Genomic DNA, 18,577 nt, shown 5'->3' on the forward strand with positions numbered 1-18,577 from the left:
TAGCTTGAGACCTCTTCCCCAACCAATTAAGTGGGCATGCATTTGCTTATAGTGAAATGTCCTCAGTCATATTGTGTGATTTCCTTAGAAGAAGAAACTATTGAATTCCAGAACTGGTGAGTCTGAAAGGTAGATTTGGTGTGTGTGTGTGTGTGTGTGTGTGTGTGTGTGTGTGTGGTATAAGAGAGATGATTTTTGTTCGTGCAAGATTGGTGGCATTTCAGAGGGCATGGCAGGGGTTATTTTATGCATTTTTGTACTCTTTTTCTGGTTACCTGGAAGCTGCATATGGATCAGCTCATAATGTTTCTTGTGCGTTCCTTGACTTTCAGAATCAGGAGAAGGGAAAACTATCACAGGCAAATTTCACATTGTTTTATGGAGTAAAAATACTCTTGGTACACTGCCTTTAGAAATGCATACAGCTTTGTATAACTTTGGTTGCATAACAGAAAAAATAAATAGGGATTATGAATGATGGTAGGAGTATTAGTGCGTAACAATTTTTAATGTTCCCCCAGGATTTCAAACTGTGAAGAATAGTTATTATACATTATATTTGAAATCTTCACTACTGTCTAATTACGTAGTCCAACTGATACAGAAAGGCTGTGTTCCCTGAAACTTTTCTGGTCCTAGAATAATATATTTCTGGAGATATACAGAAATTTATAAAAATAAGGAATAAACAATGCAGATAAATTATTAACTAGGAAGGAGGAAGGTTAAAAAAAAACAAAGTTGAAGCTTGGGTTGAGTTAGCAAGAGACAGCAAGTAGACAAAATAAGGAAATAAACCTTAGCTAGCCAACAGCTGACAAGAAAGAATAGACAAAGTCATTAACCTGAAGTTAATGTGGTATTCTGCTTGGGGCAAGTTGAATTATTGTTAAAAATAGAAGTAAAAACAAACCAATCAACAAAGAAAAATAGAATCATCTGAAAAACCCAGCTGGCTGCTATATCTTCAGAAAAAAAGCTATCCATGTGGCTATAAGTGTGAAGGAGGGCAAAAGAAAGAGAGAAAGGGTTTCTTTTGATATAAGAGATGATAATAAATTCACCAAATGTATATTGGTGTATAGTTTTGTGGTGCTATTCCAGGAGGGGTGGTGGTGTTGGCCATTGGACCTCAGAGATACACTTTTCCCAGGGGGGGTTCCACAATTTTGGCCACTAAGGTAATTGCTGCAATAAAAACATTACCCATTTATCTAACATACATGTAGAAATAACCTCAAAGAAATAATGAAGTATATTTCCTGTTTCTGATCGATTGTTTTCCAACATACTAACCCATTTACTCTTTTCACAAAATAAAAATAAATGATGAATCATTTTTTAAAGAGACACACACACACACACAAATCAGCAAATGTAACTCTAGTTTTAATGCTCCTAAAATGTTGGCTGTTCCCATTATTATTGGGCGTATAATCAATCAATCTAGTAAGCAAATCAATTTCCCCCCGAAATGGCATATAGATAAATTAAACATCAAAAACTTCACCACTGAGTTCAGTAAAATTATGCATAGTGTAAAAATACAATGCGGAAAGGTTTCTTTTCTTTTCTTCTATTCTGTTTCATCCAGTGAAGGTTGGTAGAACTTTTAAAACATAAAAAGGACTTCTTCATAGTTTCCCTGGTTATACTCTGGAATTGTCCATTACAAAAGATAGGAAGCAATTGGATGACTTTTAACAAGACCAGACAAATTCATGAAGGGTGTGGCTCTCCATAGTGGTGGTTATTTTCTATCTCTGATGTCTAAGGGGAAATCTTCAAATGCGTATTTCTAGGAAGTGCGAGAGTGCTGTTGCCTGTTTGTGGGCTTCCTACAAACATTTGATGGAAATTACACTGCTGGCCTAATTTGCACACTTCTTATGTTTTACACCTGTTCTATAAAACCACTGAAGTTTGAATAGGAGTCAGAGGCCTTGCAATCTATCAGAGTGAGGAGTCTCACAGGGTCCAAATACTATGCACACCCAAGTTTTGTGCATGAGTTTCCATGTGTCACTTGCTCATGGTCCACACAGTTGAAAACTTATTAAATGCCTGAGGGCTGGAAGGACACAAAGAAAATATATACACTACTCAAGATTTCACCTAAATGTCTAATAGAATTTGAATGGAAAGATGCTCATATGCATTAAAGAGAGTGGCTAAAAATCACTATTGGGCCAGTGATGTTAATCAATCCTGAAACTGGAAAGCATTGAATGAGTTTGGAGATGGGTACAACTTATAGCTTGGTTGGTTTACTACAATCATCTTGATTATGCATGGATATTTTACACAAATGAGGTCCCTGCGATAGGATATTTATTTAGTAAGCAAACCCAATTTGTTTGCCACTGTGTGCTTCAGGACTCTTGGAGGGCACTGCTGATAGCAAGTATTGAATGTTGTTAATATGGCAGGAATTTAGATGCCAGGATATCCAGTAGGGAATGAGAGAAGTGACTTGGGATAATTTGGAATGGTGCATAGGAGGCAGAATTAAGCTATCCATACCTGGAAATTGGTAGCTTGTCAAGTAACAAATTTTATTAACAGACATAAACTTTCATGAAAAGGTGCTACTGGACTCCTCATTTTCTGCCACTGAAGACACTACCTTTTATGCTATCGATATCTGTGATATATGTTTCCCTGCCCTTCTGTAATTATTCCATTTTTCATCCCTGCTCTAGGCTGATTTCTCAATATTGGCCAACAAAAATTTATTAGCATTTTGGAATGGGACAAACTGTTGGACCATTTCTAGGAAGCATGATTCTGTTACTGCCTCTTTGTTGGCTTCCTACAAATGTCTGATGGGAAATAGACTCCTGGCCTAGGTAGGCTGTAATGTCCAGATATCTTACAATCTGTTCTGCAAAAGCTGAAACTGTTAGTCTACCAGGGCACAAGTTCATTGATGTCTGTAGCAAGCTATCATGACATTACAATTATAATACATTCATCGTGATGCATGTCATAATGTAAATGCCTTGATGATATTCTTGCTTCCTGACATCTGGCCCAAACACATCAGTCCCAACACTGGCAGAATGATGTCACCGTATTCATTTTTTCCCATTTGTCCCCACAGCCATGATTCACTGAAGTTCTGCAAGTAGAACATTATGCCACATTTTTCTCTCTATACATACTTTTGTGAGATTTTAACATCCTTGTTGAAAACTTACAAGACTGTTGTGTTGCCATTTGAAATCTCGTGAGATGCTCATCATTTTTCATATGTGCTTATTTTATTTTCTCCTTTATATAATTGCGGAATCCCACGGTTGTAGGATCTCATTAACTGTAGGGGTTCCATCAGGGGCAGGATTCTCCTAGTGTAACAACTGGTTCTCTAATCTCATGGTTCACGTGTGCACAGCTGTCACAATTACTTACCTTCAATGTTACTTCAGGGAAGTAACACAGCTGAGGTGCGGCAATCTGCCCTGCCGTGCGAATCAGCTGAGCAGATATAGGTGAGTACAGTGCAGGGCAGGCAGGTGGGCCCACATGTTCATCAGATCGAACCAGTTCAGAGCCAGCTGATCATTGCAGCTAGGGGTTCGCCCAGACTAGAGGTGGTATTCAGCAGGTTCTGACCAGTTCTGGAGAACCGGTAGCGGAAATTTTGAGTAGTTCGGAGAGCCAGCAAATACCACCTCTGACTGGAGATTTTGCAGTATCCTTCCCCTGCCACGCCCACCAAGCCACGCCCACAAAACCGATAGTAAAATAATTTGAATCCCACCACTGGCCTGAACCAGTCCAAACCAGGAGAATTCCCTCCCCCCTGGGTTCCATGGACCATAATGCCTACTAGTGTTACTGTATATTACTACCCCACAACTTAAATTGGGATCCACAAAAAATCTTTTGAATGACAATGTATTCAAAGACATTTAGGAATGAATGTTATAGGGAAAAAATGATAATAAAGAATTGGAAACCAAAGGGAACTATCCAACCAGTGTGGGATTTACATGCAAATTAGTAACAACAGGGAGAAAAACATGAGAACAACTGTCTTAAGCTTCAGACCTTCTGCCCTCCAAGTCTGCCTTCCACTTGGGAGCTGCACAAAATCTGTAGCAGATCTTTCCTCCATATCACATGCCAAGGACTGGATAGGTCCATTAAAGATAAATGTTTCGGTTATTTTGACTGGCTCATACTAAATATCCATTACTGAAAAACTTCATATCCCATTACAGATTCCCAGAATCATTTTGTCACCCTGCGTCACTGCAAGTTATTTTTTTAAACATCAACTGTACTAATAGCTATAGTCTGTATTTTGGTACACCAGCTGCTAAATGTATTGCATTCTCATTGTCTTATAACCTTATTAAATAAGCAACCAGGTTGATGTGGCTGCAGGGAACCCAGCACTGGGAGACCTCTATAACATTCCATAGAGGAAAAACATCTCCAGAATCCCATTCTACTCTCTATGACTTCTCTCCCCAGCAGTGCCACCCCACCCTCAGGACCTGGCTGTATCCCCAGACCACAGCAGGGTTGGCAGCTGCTTGGCAGCTTGAGAGGTGAATCCAATCAGGCATGGCTTTGATAGCCTTCTGTCTACGTCTACATTATTTCCCAAACACATAGCAGAGTCCAGAATCTCAGGCTGTTGCAATGCAGTGGAAATGTTGTCCTGTCTGGGAAATGCTAACGTTAAATGGAGATCAGAATTCAATCATTTCAATGTCCAGAAAACAATTCTTTTAAAGAAGATTTTTTTTCACTATGTTGGGCATGAGATACTTTTCTCTAACCTGTTATCTTCCATATGTATTGGACTGGGGAAGTTGCAATTTTACACATTGGGAGAACAGGAATTGGAGAAGCTGATATACATCTTGTAAAGTGGGGTGGGCTACATTGTTGGCAAGAGCTTCCTGTAACAGTCCAAAGAGCTAAGGTCTACAATGCTGTGGAACACTAGTAGTCTGTGAAACAAAGCTTGAGAACTAATGCTCTACAACATGAACATTTGTGTTTCATATAAACAATTGACTCAATGATTAATTTAGCTTTAGGCAAGTCCATGCTCCACACAAATGTAAAATAATGAAGCAAGGACATCTCCAGGGTGCATAGCTATGATGCAAACAAATCACCTGGCTATGTGTCCAATGCATCATTTAGCCATGTGTTAATTAAGTGGCTTCAGATAACCCACTCTTCTCTAGACTTTTGGCTGTTACACAGAAAGATACACATGCACACATATACCCACACACTATAGGGCTAGTCAAACAATGGAGACAAGTGAGCTGAGTATTTTACATGCCTCAACTAAGATGTTTGTGAAAAGATTAATGCAATTTTAAAAAAATAGGAAACCCTCAAACCCAAAAAGTTACAATCCGAGTAGAGAATCTGTTCTGACCACAACTTATTGAGACACTAACAAACACATGTTAGTCCCCAAACCCTTTTTCCTTTATTTCAACGGCTGTGAATTTTATTCATTCATAGCCCATAATGAGTCTCAGTTTGTAAAGAGTCCCATGGAAGTCTTCCAAAATTCTTCAGGATAAGTCTGATAAGCATGCACCTTTATCTTCCTTGAAATGATGCCAACGACTAAATTTTCAATTAGTTATACAAGGTCAAAACAGAGCACAAATTTAACACAGAGCTTCAGATTTCAAACTGACCAGTATGAACAAAGTTGCTTCCTGTAAAATGTCCCTTTGCTCCTCCTTTATGTCTTATGGGAGGGCCAATCACCTCCCAGCCTTACTCCCGAGCTGCCCCTTTTGTCTTAACTGTTCTTGCCTTCTGGCAGCTCTGCGCATGCCCGCGCTGGGAACAGGCTACCCTTGTTTCTCTGCCTCGCTGCTGTCAGATTCTTGAGGCTCTAGAGTCAGCACATAACTCCCAGATGGCCCTGGCCCCATCTCTGTATAAGAAGCAGGATCCTCGTCTGAGTCCTCCTGGACTGGCCCATGTTCCTCCCCACTGTCCGACTCTGCTGCTGTCTTCGTAGGCTGCTGGTGGACCACAACAGAATCATGTTATTCTTGAAGTTGTTTTCCCCTTTCATTAGAGAAACTAATTTGGAAAGAGCAGAAAGTCTACAGAGTTGCAAGGACTTTACATGTATGCCTTGGAACATGTGATAACTTTAGGCCTTCCTTCCTTCCTTCCTTCCTTCCTCACCCAGTCATAAGTGCACGGATTGGTTATAATCCACTTTTTTTCAGTGTCACTGTAACTTCAAATGGTTGCTAAATGAATAAGTTGAGAACTGCCTGTATACGTTAAGTTGGAGATGTTTCAATTGTAAACCCTGAAAGCAAGTTGGAACTCTGCCTTCATAGTGGCAGAAATTACAGATTCAGGGGAAAGATAACTGGGAATTGCTATTCTATCTCATTCTGCCTTAGAGAGCCTTCAGAGACATCTATGTGGTAGCTTTTGGATAAGATGGTCCTGCATACAACTTCTTTGGTTAACTTCTTATATGGACACATATAAGAAAAATAAAAAATAAAAGAAACAATAGGACAGGGACAGTAGGCACGTTGGTGTGCTTATGCACGCCCCCTACAGACCTCTTAGGAAAGGGGTGAGGTCAATAGTCCGACAGTCTAAGGTTAAAGTTTTGGGGGTTTGAGGAAGAAACCACAGAGTCAGGTAGAGTATTCCAGACATTGACCACTCTGTTGCTGAAGTTGTATTTCCTGCAATCAAGTTTGGTGCAATTAACCTTGAGTTTGTATCTATTGTTTGCTCTTGTCTTGTTATGGTTGAAGCTGAAGTATTCATTGACAGGTAGGACATTGCAATATATGATTTTATATGCTATACTTAGATCGGACCGAAGACAGAGAAGTTCTAGTTTCTAGGTCTAGAATTTTGAGTCTGGTGGCATAAGGTATTCTGCAACAAGTAGAGGAGTGGAGAACTCTTCTTGTGAAATATTTCTGGACTTTCTCAACTGTGTTAATATCAGATATGTAATGTGGGTTCCAGAAGCTGTATTGGAGTATTGGTCTAGCAAATGTTTTGTACAGTCTAGTTATTAGTGTAATATTACCAGAGAAAAAGCTCCATAAGATTAGGTTAACAACTCTTAACACCTTTAACACCATATAATACATAACTTCCATTCGGATTCTGCTTGGTACATTCTTAAACTACACACAGTATTCTTTCAAAAAAAGGAAAGAAAAAATTATAAATGTATATAATTAAAACAACATTCCATTCCAATTCAATTCTATCATTAATATTAATATTCATTGCAGTCTTAACATTTTTCACATTACTTTTCAATTAAATATCATACTTCTATGGGAGCAATTATAAACTTTCCATAATCAATTCCCCCCCCTCTTCACTTATATTTTATAAAACATTGACTAATTAAATTGTTCCCATTCCTTCCTAATTCAATTTTCTCATTTATTTTATTTCATTTACTTTATTCACAAACATTTCACTAAATTACACTAACCATTCTATCCCTCATTCTAATCATATGTTGTTTCCAATTTTCTAAAGTTATTTCTATTTCAAATATAACAACACAATCTCATGTACGTTTACAGAATCCCCCTTTCAATTAGATTTTTACCCATTATCTCTAAATGTTTCTTTATATCTTGCTCCAGATGGTCTGTAATTTTCAACTAGGCTGGGGTCTCCCTTTTTGAAGATGAGGATGACCGTGGCTTGTGACCATAGTTTTGGCAAGGAACTGGTCCTGAAAGATTTTTCAAAGATTATGCTTAGAGGTTCGGCTATGGCAGTGGATAGCTTTTTTACGAAGTATGCATATATTTTGTCCGGTCCAATAGATAAAGATGGTTTTAGATTGTGTAGTGCTTTTTCAACATTGTCTTCTGTAAAATCAATATGTATTAGATCATTGTAGTTGTCTGTGGTTTGACTAGGAAATACTGGGCATGATCCATTGCTGTTTACAAATACTGAGCCAAAGAATGTGTTAAAAGGGTTGGCTTTAATAGTGTCGTAGTTGTAGTCTTTACCATTAGGTCCTTTCAGGGGTGGGATGGACCTTGAGTCTTTTAGTTTGTTGTTTACAAAATTGTAGAAAGCGCAGGAATTGGTGCATAGAAGGTTTTCTTCTTGTTTAATGTGATAATTGGTGCATTCAGTCTTTATCTGGTGGCATAAATTTTTGTATTGGCTTTTGAAGTTGGCAACGTGACCAGATTTGTTTTTCTGCCAAAGTGATTTCTTTTTGAATTGAAGCTTCCTTATTGTTATGGGTAATTTGTTTTTTTTGGTTTTGGGAGTTGTTAATGGTACATATAGTTTGATGTCTCTTTTGACTTCAAGTAAAAATATGTTGTAATGGTCTTCTACAGTATTGCATCCAGAGAATAGAAATTGGCAATCAAGGGATGTGAGATCGTTGTTTATAAGATCATAGTTGCCTTTTTTGAAGTTATAATTGGGGATTGATGATGATTTTTGTGTGGATGTATGTTGAGACAAAAGTCAATCATGTTGTGGTCACTGTTGGAAAAGGGTTTTTTAATTTGTATTCCATAAATTGAATTCAAACTATTGAAGGAGATGAGATCGGGGCAGTTGTTAAGTCTAGTGTTCTTGATTACTAGTTGTTCTAGTCCCAGATTTGTTACTGCATTGTAGAAAGTTGCATGTGTGGGTTCAGTTGTACATTCATTAAGGGTCCAGTTAATATGAGGTAAATTGAAGTCACCAAGAAAGATAAAAGTGTGTGGGCAGGATGCTGCCATGTTAGTAGTGCGTTTAGCTTGTTTGCATGTTCGATTACTATTTAAAGTAGACAACTTTAAGCTAAAAGCCCAAATATGTTCACCTGGCATCAATCAAATTTCTATATTCATCCTGGGCAAAAAAATATATCCTGTTTTATGCTTCCCCAAACTATTCTTAAACCAGTTTCCTCAAAGGAAAGGTTGGTAGTATTTTTTCCCAGAAAGGGTTGGGATGAAGCTCCTTAAAGTATACTATCAGGACTCTTTTTAACTGAATAACAGGGTTGGGAGGAACATTGGAGCTCTTATTGTCTAACTCCCTGCTCAAGCAGGAGACCCTATACTATTCCAGACAACTGTCTTTTTTTTTAATTTAAAAAAACCCTCTGGTGATGGAGAATTCACAACTTCTGAAGGCAAGCCATTCCACTGGTTAATTGTTGTTACTGAAAGGATATTTCTCCTTGATTAGTGTTCATCCATTGTTTCTTGCCTTGCTTTCTAGGGCTTTGAAAAATAGGTTGATCCCCTGCTCTTTGTAGGAACACTGTTGGAACACTGTTGGTCATGTCACCCCAAGTCCTTCTTTTCACTGGACTGGACAAACTCAATTCCTGCAACTGTTCTTCATATGTTTTAGCCTCCAGCTCCCAATCATCTTTTTGCCTCTTTAGTCTTCTCAAGCTTACATGCCCACAAGTGGCTAAGTACTGCAATCCTTTGCTGGCATTTTCATCTAGTTTCAGATTTCCAGCCAATAGCATCTGGTCTATCACATTATCCCAGTGGATGTACTTGCCAAACAATAGGAAACCAAAAGAGCCAACTCTGCTGTTTCATTTAATGTGCTCACAGGGTGAGAGGAATAAGAAGAAGAGAGGATGGGTGATCAGAAAGTAGTGAAAATAAATGCTGCCCACTTTACTGGGAGAAAGATACAATCCCAACAATATTTGATTGGAACTTAAACTTGGAGAATATGCAGCAACGGCAAAACTAATATTCACAGAAGTTTAACCAGATTTAAGCAAACATAATCCCCATTCATACAATGCATCATGCAGTATCGGCATGCATTATCACAGGCTGGCTTCTAAGAGGACCCAAATGTCTACTAAATCAGCAGGTGTATAAAAACATGGAAATTAGAATGCTGACATCCTAAATTGTATTCAATATTGATAGACTACTTCGTCACTGCTTTATATCCAATAGTCTATCCAAACAATACAGTGTCAATCTTCAATTCATACCATCATTGTATTAAAAAACACAATACATTAAGGTTTACAAAAACATAATAATAAAAAGGGGGGAATCAAGTGTTCACCATTCTTATTTGGCATTCAGAGCAGAAAGTTTCTTATATATGTCCCCAGTAAACTTGAAATCCAACAGAAAGCATAGCATCAACTTAGTGTGTTTGGCTGAGAATAGTTCAAAATAGGTTATTATGGGCTTCCTTTTTTTATAGCCATGTAAGTAGTCCCTTCTCCATTCCCAACTGGTACAGTTTTCATGCAAGGGATGATAGAAACCATCAAATCTGTTGTTATTTTTTTGATGTGATAGCATTTAAATCCCATTCCCAACCTTGAAACATATAGTAAACAGCTTTGGACCATGAAAAAAGGATCTATAGAGACCAATTTGGTCATATCCCTCACCTTCCTGTTGCCTTTTAAATTGTTCTTGCTTAAAGGATTTATACTGAGAGGAAGTGGTGATATTTGGGAGCCCAATTCTGGGTGCCCAAAGGAACAAAGATATGGTTTAGTGTAATAGTTAAGGCATCAGAATAGAGTCTAAGAGACTAAATTCTAGTCCTCACCTTTGGCATGAAGCCTGCTGGATAATCTTGGGCCAGGCACTTTATTTCAATGTTAAGAAAGAGGTAATGGCAAGCCAATTTTTGAAAAACTTTGCCAAAAATACCACAGGGCCCTGTCTAGGAAGTTTCTGGGAATTGGACAATGGAATGGGGGAAAAGTCAAGTACAAATAAAAGGTGTAGTTCTTTTATTGTAGTCTTCAGTGGAGCTATGTCTACATGGAAGGAAGCTTGGGTATCTCAAGGTTCTGTCTAAGGCCGATACTCTTCAACACCTTCATAAATGATGTGAAGGGATAGAAGGGGAACTCATCAAATTTGCAGGCAATACCAAGCTGGTGGGTATTGCCAACACTTTGAAAGGTAGAATCAAAATTCAGAAGGAGCTTGACAGACTTCAGCGTTGGGCTCTATCCAGCAAGATGCAGTCCAGTGTTGAGAAAAGTAAGGTCCTGCACTTAGGCAGAAAAAAACCAAAGGCATATTACAAAATAAGTGGTACCTGGATCAACAGCAGTAACCATGAGAGGGATCTAAATGTTTTGGTAGAACACCACTTAAGTATGAGTCAGCAGTATGCTGAAGGTGCCAAAAATGCTAACACTGTTCTAAACTGCATCAACAGAGGGATATTATCAAGACCATGGGAAGTGATCTATAGTGTTCTGGTGAAATCGTACTTGGAATACTGCATGTAGTTCTGGTCATCATGATTCAAAAAAAATGCTGAGACCCTAGAGAGAGTATAGAGAAGAGCAACAAAGATGATAAGTAGTCTTGAGGCTAAATCATATGCTGAATGGCTAAGGGAACTAGATATGTTTAACTCAGGCTTAGGGGAAATATAATAGCAGTCTTCTATATTTGAAGTTCTGTCACAGGGAAGAAGCATTGATTTATTCTCCATAGTACTTGAGGGCAGGATAAGGAACAAGGGGTAGAAGCTCATCAGAGAGCAATTCAACCTGGAAATAAGGAGGAATTTCCTGACAGCAAGAACAATTGATCAGTGGAACAGCCTGCCACCTGAAGTTGTGAGTGCTTCATCGCTGAAGTTTTCAAGAAAAGATTGGGGTGGTATAAGAATTCATGTCTTGGGCAGTGGGTTGGACTAGAAGACCTCCAAGGTCCCTTTCAGTCCTACGATTTTATGATTCTATGGTTTTCAAAAATATTTGTGAACCAACTTCCTTGTAAAAATTCCAGGGACCTTTCCAAGAGGAAGTTTCTACAAAACTTAGTGGCAATAAATGGATGGGTGGAGCAGGTTAACATTTATAATAAACAGAAATGATAACTGAATCATGATGACCACATTGTGCATGGCAAGGATCTTCAGTATCATGGCCTCTATTATCTTTTAGTTGTGAATGGTTTGCACATCCTAAGTTGAGGGGAAATAGCAGCCCCTGGTTATCAGGATGCAATATGATGTTGGATTTGTTTTTGTTTTTTTCAGGAATTCCCATTGGCCATTCAACCCAATAAATAAGAAGGCATCTAGCAAACAAGACTTCTTGTCAGGTGTGATGTTCTGTGGTAAAGTGTCAGTTTCCAAACAAGGAAGGAACACATTCCCAGGAGGGGGAAGGGCAAGACAAAAGACAGCGCAGTCTAGAACTGAATCATGGGAAGAGGAAGAGATTTAGAATATCCATTCCCTAGCCTAGAATCTCCCAGGCTATGTTTATTAAGGTGAGAGCAATTAGGGTTTAGTCTGGCAAAATTCTGTCAGTTGGATCTAAGCAAATAAAGAATTGAACTTTAGCTGGATTTTTCTATGTCATTCTTGGGCTGGTCCTGACACATCAGTCTTCATTTGAGAGATCTGTTTTCAGGCCCAGTAGTGTCTTGTGTCAGGCTTGGAGTCTGAAGTATTTGTTTCTTGTTCTACTGCCATCGGATCTCTAGAGCTTTCCTCCATTCTGCTGTAATGAATAAGGGCAGAAGAAAACAGACTGCTCCATGAGCTTGAGAGAGATTGATCACCATTTACATCACACAACTGATCAGTGCCAGGACAGACTGAAGAGAAATTAAGTAAAGGTTTCTCAAGCCAAATTACATTTGTAAACCAAAATAAAGAGCAGGGGAGATCAGGTAACCCTGTTCCAAGCACTGCCTTATTAGACAGGCACACATAGGAAAGCAGGCAACAAAAACAGCTCACAGCAGAACGTGTAAGAAAAAAACATCGCTTCTTCCTACATCACACAAACAATTTGCATACTGGTGATATGGGCCAGGAGAGAGAGGGTTTTGCCCTCATTGAAAGTGCCTTTTGTTAAGTTTGAGCAATGAGAGGCTGAACCAGAGCATGAGTGCAACAGTACTTTATTTACAAATAAAGGGCTGACCGTGCTAGCCAAGCCTGGAACTGGCTCGCAGCAATCAGCAGCCAGTTGGACCCCGCAGCCTGCTTTTATAGCTGGCTGCTGGGGAGAACTGACCAATGGGAATGGAGGGAATAACGCCCACACAAGTGAGTGGACCTGAGTGAGAACTCCTAGAGTCCTCAGGACATAACACCCCTTCCCCCAGATGCGAACACGCATAGTCCTTGAGGTAGATGGGGTTTGTGTTGAGCCCGGAGCGGCGCAACTCGGGAACATTGTCTGACTGTTCGGCATCAGTCTGTGACGGTTGAGCTGGCATAGTGTCGCCAACACTCTCTCTGGACTGGGCATCCTCGGGAACCACCGGGTTGGTTTCTGGAGCCAAACTCTCGTGGGTTGGATCCGGTTGATCAACTCTCTGGGCGCTGTTGTCCGGGTTTGGGCTGACCGGAACGACCGCTGGCGTAGACTGGTCACTGGGTGCGATGTGGCTGGGTGGCGGATGGGACGGTTCCCCTACGACTGGAGACTCTGGATCCTTGTTTGCGAGGTTGCTGAGGCGCCTTCTGAGTTGGTCTATGTGTCTCCTCCAGACGCGACCATCCTCCAGCCTGACTCTATATGATCTCGGTCCGGTGACGGCGATGACTTCGCCCGGAATCCACAGTGGGTCCCCAGCGAAATTCCTTGCGAATATCGGCTCCTGTAACATAAAATGTCTAACCCCGAAGTGGAAGCGAGGGAGAGTCAGGGCAGTATTGTGGGTGCAGTCTATCCAATACAGTCCTCAGGCGCCGGCCCATCAGAAGTTCCGCTGGGGACTTATTGGTGACTGCACAGGGGTTGAGTGCTGGCTCATCAGGAACCGTGAGAGTTTGTGGTGCCAGTCATCTCTGCCAAACCTAGCGAGGGCCTCTTTGGTGGTCCTGACGGCCCTTTCAGCCAACCCATTACTCGCAGGGTGAAATGGGGCTGTTAAAATGTGGCGGATGCCTAGGTTGGCTGCAAAACGGCTGAATTCTACTGATGCGAACTGTGGGCCATTATCGGAGACCAAGGAGTCGGGTAGTCCATGGGTAACGAACAGGCGCGTTAACACGTTGGTGATTGCTAGTGTGGTTGTCGTGGATAGCTGCGCCACGCCTATCCACTTGGAATAAGCGCCCACGACCACTAGGAACATCTTTCCATGCACGGGCCGGCCAGATCGATATGGATTCTAGACCAAGGGGCGCTGGCGCTCTCCCATCTGGTAGGGGTGGCGATGGGGGAGCAGGACGGGATTCCTGGCAAATGCTGCAGGAACTTACCCAATTGACAATGTCCTCGTCTAGACCCGGCCACCACACGTGCTGCGTGCCAACACCTTCATTCTCACAATGCCGGGTGTCCTCGTGCAACGCCTCCAGGACTCGAGTACGCAGCGAGGTCGGAATGATCACTCGAGTGCCCCACAGTAGACAACCCTGCAAACTGGACAGCTCCTGCATGCGAGTCTTAAAGGGTGCGAATTTGTTATCAACATTGCCTCCCGGCCACCCCCTCCTCACCCAGTCAAGCACCTGAGCGAGCGTTTGGTCTGCCTTGGTTTTGGCGGCGATGTCAAGGGCGGTGATGGGCAGGTCCAACTGGGTGATTTCAAAAATGGCATTGACAGGAGCTGGGTCTTCAGCCGGAGCGGGTAAGGGGCAGCGACTGAGTGCGTCAGCGTGATAGAGTTTGCCCGGGCGGTGGATAAGTTTGTATGAGTAGGCCGCTAGGAAAAGCGTCCACCGTGTCATCCGAGGGGAGAGGACTTGAGGTGTCTGTTTGTCGCCGGCCAGTAAGCCCAGGAGGGGCTTATGGTCGGTGACCAGTTCAAGAAGTGGCCAAAAAGGAATTCGTGAAACTTTTCACGGCTGCAACAGCTGCTAGGGCTTCCTTGTCTATTTGGCTGTAATTTCGCTCCGTGGCCAGAGCGTCCTGGAGAAAAAAGGCGATGGGGGCCTCGGCGCCATTGGCGAGTCGGTGACTAAGGACCGCCCCAATTCCAAAAGGGGATGCGTCTGCTGCCAGTACTAAAGGAAGGTTGGGGTCAAATTGGATGAGCACTGCCTCTGACGTAAGTAGTGATTTGACGGCGTTAAACGCCTGGTCTTCTTTGTGCCCCCAGTGCCACGGTGACTTTTTGTCTAGTAATCTGTGTAGGGGTTCGGCTACTGAGGCTTTATGGGGCAAAAAGGATGCATAAAAGTTTAGGAGTCCCAAGAAAGCTTGTAGCTCCGTTTTGGAGGTCGGTGTGGGAGCTTCGTGGATAGCCCTGACCTTGGACTCCAGGGGTGAATGCCAGAGGCGTCAATTTTATAACCCAAAAAGTCCACCTGTCTAGTGGCAATGGCGCATTTTCTTTTTTTAACTTGAGGCCATGCTGTCTGAACCTCTCTAACACTGCTCGCACTCTCTGGAAGAGTTGGGGTCTGTCCTGGCCGAGACCAAAATGTCGTCGAGTAGGGTACTACACCAGGGAGGCCCTGTAAAATCCGCTCCATGAGGGATTGAAAAATGCCCGGGCAACACTTACGCCAAATTGGAGACGCTTGCATCGGAAGGCACCCTGTGAGTGACGATGGTCTGAAGTTCAGCTGTTTGATTATCAACAGGGAACTGTTGATATGCTTGAGACATGTCCAATTTAGCAAAATACTGCCCGGTTCGAATGTATGCAATAAATGCTGAATGACGGGCACGGGATAGGCGCTAACTTGTAAATATTTATTGATTGTTGTCTTGTAGTCCGAGCAAATTCTCAGGCTACCATCTTTTTAGGGTGTGACAATGGGCGTCTCCCACTTGGCGAAATCTGTTGGCTCAATGACCCCTTGTTTTAGTAGTTTATCCAATTCAGCGTCTAGTTTTGGTCGAATAGCAAATGGAACTCTACGTGGTTTTAATCTGATTGGGGCTGCCTGGGGTCAACGGTGAACGAGATGGGGTTCCATTATAACACCCCAGCTCCTCGCTGAACACATCTGCGTAGTCAGCGAATAAGGAGTCAGTGTCTGAGGTTGAGACAGCATGGACTCCTGTTAACCCTAGGCCGAGGTGGGGAAACCAATCGAGCCCCAATAAGGTGGGTAGATTGCCGTTAACTACCACTAGAGGTAGGTGGCCTTTAAAAGCTCTAAAACTGACAAAGAACTTGCCTCTGCCGATCACGGAATGGCCTTCCCCTGGTAGTCCTTCAGACCGAACTGGCATCTCTGAAGCCGGGTAGTAGATAGGCTGGGGTGGAGTCTCTTGAGGGTGTTCCACGAGATTATTGAGAGCGCTGACCCTGTGTCAACCTCCATGTGGCACGGTTTACCTTCTAGGGAAACGGAGAGAGAAATTTTACTAACAGAGTGGCAAGTACGCCTGGCAAGGCGGTGCGTGCGACAGTTTAATACTTGCCTCTGTGGTCCCGAGTGCGAGGACGGGGTCTTTGTGCAGTGCTTTGGGGGCTTGGCAGACTCTAATGTGCCCCTCTTATGGCAGTTGTTGCAAACGGCTCCTTTAAACTTGCAGGTGGCCCTTCGATGTGATCCCCACAGGCTAGGCACAGGGTGATGTGCTTGGGTGGACCGTGTATTCTTGTTTGGCCCCTACCTGTGACCGTCTGTCATTGGTGAGGCGATGGACATCGCTTCTCATCGCTGTGGCCTTCCTCCGCTTCCACCTCTTCGGGAATGGACTGGGAACGCTGCTAACTTGGCGCTTGGGCCCTGAATTTCGGTGGCTGAGTTCGTAGCTAGCTCGGCTGCTAGGGCCTCCTCTACGCTTGCGCGAGGTTGAGGTCTTTTTTAGCTAGCAGCGCCTCTGTAGGTTGAGATCCTTGACCCCACAAACCAATTGATCGAGGAGCATGTCCTCCAGGTATGTTCCAAACCCGCAGTGCAGGGCTGCTGTTCTGAGGGCGGCCATATATTGGTGATGGTCTCCTTACTTGATTGCTTCCTCAATCGGAACGTGAACCTCCTGGCGATTTGTGAAGGTCTGGGGCGTAGTGGTTTGTGAGGATCTCAAGCAACTCGGACCACGGAACGCTTTTTAATTCTCTTGGCGCCCACGAGTGCTGCAGCGGTATCGTAAACGGTGGCTCCGCAGTAGATTAGGAAATAGGATTTTTTCCGATGCTCTCCCGCATCCGACAGGCCGACCGCATCGATGTAATGATTGAAACGGTTCTTATACGATTCCCACTTCTCTTCGTCTGGTTTAAACGCCGGAATACTGGATTGGAACTCATGGTGCTGGAACGGCTGGGCTACCCGGGAGAAATCTCTCTGGGACTACGAACGCTCGTGAGTTACAAGTGATATCAGCTCTGGAGAGGTTTTTGCTACCCTCTCTTCTCTCTCTCTGGGTTACCACGTTGGCTGCTAGCCGTTGGAGGTGTCTTGATTCGCGCCAAAAAGTGGGCGTTAGTGACTCTCTACAGCGCTGTGCTGTGATTCCTACTGGCCCGAAATTCAAATGACACCCGCTTGAATTTCGCGCCAAAATGCAGAGCGGCTGCGGCTCGCAGCGCTTCACTTTCCCCGTAGCGAGACTAACAAGCGGCTACAGACGCTTCTAACTATTTGACTCAGACCACTTTCTCTGGCTGCGGATCTGCGTTTGCTCTTTTTGATCGCTCGTTTTTGCTAGCTGACCGCTCTCTCTGGCTGCGGATCAGCGTTTCCCTTGTTGCCAGCCGATCGCTCTCTCTGGGCTGTAGATCGGTGGCTAGTGACTCAGCGGTTGCAAGGTGCTTCTGGTAGCCATCCCATCCTCGTCGCCAGTGTTAAGTTTGAGCAATGAGAGGCTGAACCAGAGCATGAGTGCAACAGTACTTTATTTACAAATAAAGGGCTGACCGTGCTAGCCAAGCCTGGAACTGGCTCGCTCGAGCAATCAGCAGCCAGTTGGACCCCGCAGCCTGCTTTTATATAGCTGGCTGCTGGGGAGAACTGACCAATGGGAATGGAGGGAATAACGCCCACACAAGTGAGTGGACCTGAGTGAGAACTCCTAGAGTCCTCAGGACATAACACCTTTCATAGTAAAAGATGGACAGCTACATTTAAATAGTACAACATCTAGACCATACACCTGTGTTCTCCAACCCAGGATCTTCTGCTCTGGGGCACTTACAACCTTGCAACATTCATAACAATCATAGGAATTACAGTCCAGTGAAGCCCACAATGACCATACTTGGGCTGCAAAACTTCCAACAGGCAGTGAATGGCAGCAAAGAGACTCAAATAATAAACTCTGCTGCTACCTGTTGGTCATCTTGATTTTTGCAACTTAGTTGCAGTAACCCTAATATAATCTAGTTGGAAGGGAATAGCTTGGAGAAGAGTGTGGAAAATGGTGCTCAGGCTATTTCTCTGTCTGGCAATCAGCCTTGAAAATCTGAGAATCAGAAATGACTTGAGGTTCCATACAGCTGAAACAATTGTTTCCAGGAACCTAGGCCAATCTTAGCCTCCTGCAACACATTATTTATGTAAGGGGGTGGTGGGTAGAAAATGATGTGGAATTGCATCTGCAGCTTTGCTTAGACAACATGTCACTTTTTCCAGTAATAGATTCAATCTCCATAAATTTACACTGATACCTGAGGTGGCGAAAAGGCTTTGAATAGATGTCTCCCTGTGAAGACTT

At 42.8% G+C, this 18,577-nt stretch overlaps 1 long non-coding RNA gene across 1 annotated transcript in view; it reads left to right on the forward strand.

Moving 5' to 3' along the window:
• LOC148128024 (uncharacterized) overlaps window positions 1–18,577 on the forward strand; it is a 61,141-nt gene that overhangs the window by 16,173 nt on the left and 26,391 nt on the right. The window lies entirely within an intron of this gene.

This window comes from Pseudonaja textilis, chromosome 1 (assembly GCF_049901715.1).
Source record: "Pseudonaja textilis isolate UNSWEBS1 chromosome 1, rPseTex1.2, whole genome shotgun sequence".
NCBI classification, from domain to species: Eukaryota; Metazoa; Chordata; class Lepidosauria; order Squamata; family Elapidae; genus Pseudonaja; species Pseudonaja textilis.